This window comes from Penaeus monodon, chromosome 33, assembly GCF_015228065.2.
Source record: "Penaeus monodon isolate SGIC_2016 chromosome 33, NSTDA_Pmon_1, whole genome shotgun sequence".
Taxonomy (NCBI): Eukaryota; Metazoa; Arthropoda; class Malacostraca; order Decapoda; family Penaeidae; genus Penaeus; species Penaeus monodon.
Window position 1 is genome coordinate 2,206,911 of NC_051418.1, and position 5,072 is coordinate 2,211,982.

Below are 5,072 nucleotides of genomic sequence, written 5' to 3' on the forward strand. Positions count from 1 at the left end.
AGCGAACGCATCCGCTCAGCGCTATATACTGAATAGAACTAGAAGCTGGAGATTTAGGTTACTAGGAGGAGAGAAATAAAAGAATTAGCTCAAGTCAGGAGAGGTCGCCAGTCCTCATTCAGGATAGATCCCTGCTTTCACCTGTTTTTAACACTAAAAATGGTGGAAGGAGTAGATATAGTAGAAGAAAAATGAAAGACTTAGCTCAAGTCAAGTAGAGGACGCCAAACCTCGTTCAAGATAGAACCCTGCTTTCACCTGTTTTTATTTCCTTTGTCTACTTCTATTACACGACTACGCAATCGCCGTGGAGAATGGTCTACTATCGGTTCATTTACTGCTGGTACTCCTAAAGGTTGTAATTTTGGTGCAGCCCTCAGGTTGCATCTGTTCTCAATTCGCTCTTCTTTGTCATCCTCATCGCAAGATCTAATCTTATACAATCCCGTTTTGGGTTCCAAAATCTCCAATATTACCCATCGTTTAGCATGAAACTGGTCTTGCATTTTACTTCTGCCTATTTTTACATTATTTCTTAGTAAAACTTCCTGGCCGACTCCCCAATTAATATCCTTTGCTTTTATGTCCCTTTGCTTCCTCGTCATCTCTTTCTGCTTGTTTTCCGTTCCTTTTGCCACATCCCATACAGTCTCTTGTATCTCCCTTATTCACTTATCCAATCATCAATAGTTTCGTCTGATGGGGAATTTACTATACGATCCTGAGGTAACTTAGGCTCCCTGCCAAAGACTAACTGAAAAGGTGAATATCATGTGGTTGCATGTGGGATAGCATTATAATATGCAACTAAGGCAGCCATGTGTTCAGGCCATTTCTTCTTTGCTCTTTCATCTATTGTCACTAAGAGCCCGTGTAAAGTTCGATTAAACCTCTCGCAACGCCCATTTCCTTGTGGGTGATATGCTGTCATTCTAATTTTCTCTACCCCATAACTATTGCATAACTGTTTAATTATGGAACTTAGAAAATTCCTCCCTTGATCCGACAGTAATCTATCCGGAGCTCCAAATCTATCAAAAAGCTGTTCTTTTAAAATCTTTGCTATTGTTGTTGCTTTTTGGTATCTCATTGGAAAGCAAAAGAATACCGACTGAAGATATCTGTAACAACTAAACATTTTCTATTCCCATTCTCTTTTCTAAGATGGTAAAATCAATGGCTAACATTTCCCAGGGTTTGCTCGTGTCTAATCTCCCCATTAAAGCATGCAGCTTCGGCGTCTCGTCTTTAGCTACGCTGCATCTGCCACATCCAGCCACATATTCTCCTACCATAGTTGACATTCCTGGCCAGTACCCTCGACTTTTAACTAAACTTAGGGTTCTATGCCTCCCTTGATGGCCGAAATTATCATGACAGGCGTGCAATAACTGCCTTTGTAACTTTGGAGGCAATACTGGGATAATTTTCCACAAATTTATTCCACGCTTTTTTATGCCAAACAATTCCATCTTGTACAACTAAATTCTCTCTTACTCTATACAATTTTCGAAAACCTTCATTTTTCAACCAGTCCTCCATCTCCCCTTTAGACATTTGACTCTCCAGTATCTGACAAATCCCCTTGAAACACTTCATCTCATCCTGGGCATCCTTTATCCCCCTGCGACCAAAGCTCCCCCAAATTCGAGTCTGTGGTGGCTGCCATTGCCGTTTATTCTTCATCAGTATCACTCTCCACCTCCTGTGTCAACCTACTTAGCTCATCAGCTACCGTGTTATCCCTGCCAGGCTTGTACTTTATCGTGAAATTAAACTGTTGAAAATTATTTACCCACTGACTTTCGACCGCTCCAAGCTTAGATGTCTCCAGATGACTCAACGGACTGTTATCTGTGTAAATAATAAATTCCCTTCCCGCTAAATAGTCTTTGAATTTACCGCAAACTGCCCACTTTAACGCTAATAATTCTAACCTTCTTGAGCTATAATTTGACATGTTTCTTTCAGAATTCCTTAGACCTCTACTGGCATAACATACCGGATGAATCTTCCCCTCGTGCTTCTATGATAGCACAGCTCCTAACCCCTTAAAACTGGCATCAGATTCTAAGATGAATTCTTTCGTGAAATCAGGACATTTTAAAACAGGAGCTGTAATTAGTATGGCCTTTAAATCCTCAACGCGCTCTGACATTTCTCATCCCATTCCCCAACAATGGATCTCCGTGAATCTCCTGACATAAGAGCATGTAGTGGTGCTGCCTTTTGTGCAAAGTGTTTCACAAATTTTCTGTAAAATGAACAGAATCCAATGAATGCTCTCACATCTCTGACAGTTTTCGGCAGAGGCCACGACTTAACTGCTTCTACTTTCGCTGGGTCTGTCGTCATGCCCTCTTCCGAAACCTGATATCCTAAATATGTCACTTTTGATGCAAAGAGCGTACACTTTTTAGGTTTTTAATTTTTAAGGCCATGTGTACGCATTCTTTCAAGCAGATCCCTTAACCTAACAATATGTTCCTTAACCGTTCTGCTAAACACAATTACGTCATCTAAATATACCAGTAATGTGGCAAAAATTCTGTCTCCCAGAATCCTTTCTATGTAATGCTGAAATGTGCTTGGAGTGTTCGATAATCCCATTGGCAATCTTTTAAATTCATAATGGCCGAAAGGTGTGCTAAATGCAGTTTTATGCTGATCTTTTGGGTGTACTTGTAATTGGTGATACCCTGCATCTAAATCAATTGAAAAAAGCTTTGCACCTGCTAATGCTTCAACCGTCTCATTAATCCTTGGCAGAGGAAATGCGTCTCTAATTGTATATTTATTAAGTTGCCTGTAATCTATACACAGCCTTAAAGTGTTATCGCGCTGGCGCACCACAACAGTTGCAGCAGAGTAGGGACTTACGCTCGGCACAATCACCCCTTGTTTCCATAACTTTTCGATGTGTTCTTTTACCTCCGGAACTTGATTAGGTGGTATTCGTCTGTAAGGTATTTTGATGCTCAGTTGTCAACGGTATGGTATGTTGGACACCCGTAGCTTTTCCTATTGGCTCCTTTTCATTAGCAAAAACGTCCCTATATTCTTCTAAAAGTCTCATTACACCCTCCTTTTGATTTATTGTTAAATGGTCATCAATGATTTTTACTTCAGGCAACTTTTCATTTATCAGATTGACGCTGCAGTGTTGAACTGCCCTCTCTTCTATTTCCTCTGCTCTTGCAACTTTGCCTAACTGCCAATTCCTTCTTAATTTAATTTGTTGTTTTAGATAGGTTTGCTACTAGCGTATATCCCTTCCCACTCTTTATAAGGGCCATAACAGGCAGCGTTACTACACCCTCAGGAACCCATCCTTCCTGTTCTTCTGCCAATGGCTCAATCAACACCACCTGGCTTTTTACCTGCCTTAATTGCGGGATCCAGACTGGTACCAGTCTCATACTAGATGGCGGAATTACCGGCATTTGTGTTCTCCCGGTTAATGCAAATCCCCAGTCTTCATTTAAATGTAATTTGCAGAGTGCCCTCACATCACTAATATAGTCTTTCCACTCTCCCCAGTTAACACTTGCTTTACATAGATTGTACATTACTGGCCATACCTCTGCCACCTTTGACAACACATCAGTGCCTAACAAACAACTGTAGCTCTCCCCCACTCTATCACAAATCAAGAATACTGCATCAACCTTTGTCCCACAGATTTCAGTAGTAACTTTTATACTATCTCTGCACAGTACTACACCACCACCCACTGACCTAATGCTAATTTTAACCGGTTGCAGCTTTATCCCACATGGTTGCAAATAGTATTCATAAACTTCAGAACTAATTAAAGAAACTTCTGCCCCGGTATCACACAAACCAACATCTACACCTTCAATATTTACAGTTACTCTTGGGCTGCTTGTTTTTATATGTCCCACTTCTATCCTTTTTACCATTGGATATCTTGCTTTGTGCCCGCCGCTTGTGACACATTGCTACTGCTAGGCCTCTTGGGTTGGCGGTTTATACTCCCAATGAGCCTCACTAGTTTTCCGCTGCTGTATCGGCTAGCAGTTTACGAGTCTCCCCAGACTTAACGTTATTTGTAGTTTTGTCACCTCGAGTATGCAAGTTCCTTCCATAATATCTATCTCTGAAACTTCCTTCGGGGCACCACGCAATAATATGACCCTTTTTACCGCATCTACAACAAATCCCTTCTTTTCCGAATCCTTTCTTTCATTCTCCATTTCTTCTTCCTTCCCATCTTTATCTTTCCTTTGCGAGAAAGATTTCCATTCATGCTCTTTTATTGCTATCCACTCTATCCACTCATCCAACGAATCATCTGGCCTCTGCTCTATCCTCCTCTTAAGCTTCAATCCTAATGCTGGCTCTCTCATATTCCTCGCCACACATTCTCCGATCATTCTACGATCTATTTCATTTCCACCTTGCTTAAGGCTTTCACTCATCCCCAATAGCATGTCTAAGAATTCCCACACACTCTCATGCTTCCCCTGCTTTCTGCCTGCCATTCGTTCGTATAAATCCCAAACAGATATTCTGCTCCCATATACTTTCACCAATTCTTCCATAATTTCTTCTACGCTATGCCAATCCTGTTTATAATTATGCAATCTCTCTGCCGCCGATCCCTCTATGTGATTCAACACAAATCTAACTTTATCCTCCTCATTTCCGACTAACTGTCCCAGCGCCCTGTTTGCTTTATTGATCCATCTCTCAACATCCTCTTTCCGAATAATAGAAGGAGAATTTACTTGCCTATGCTGAATACTAGCCATGTCTTCTAAAATTTCCAAAGTCCTATTCCACCTAATTGTTTCCTCATTATTACTTTCTACTCTACTTGATTCCGCCGTCGGTAATTCCCACTTTCTACTTTGATGTGCACAGCCTCCGATCGGATTTCTCGATATACCAGAAATAAGAAATGCATTAACAGTAATCCCACAATTAAGCCTAACAAACCGAAAATGGGCTCCCCTGTGTCCACCTTTCAACACCAATCATTAGATATGAGCAATCGAGAGGAAACGCTCTGCTACCAATTGTAAAGGTTACCAACTTGATTTTAATTA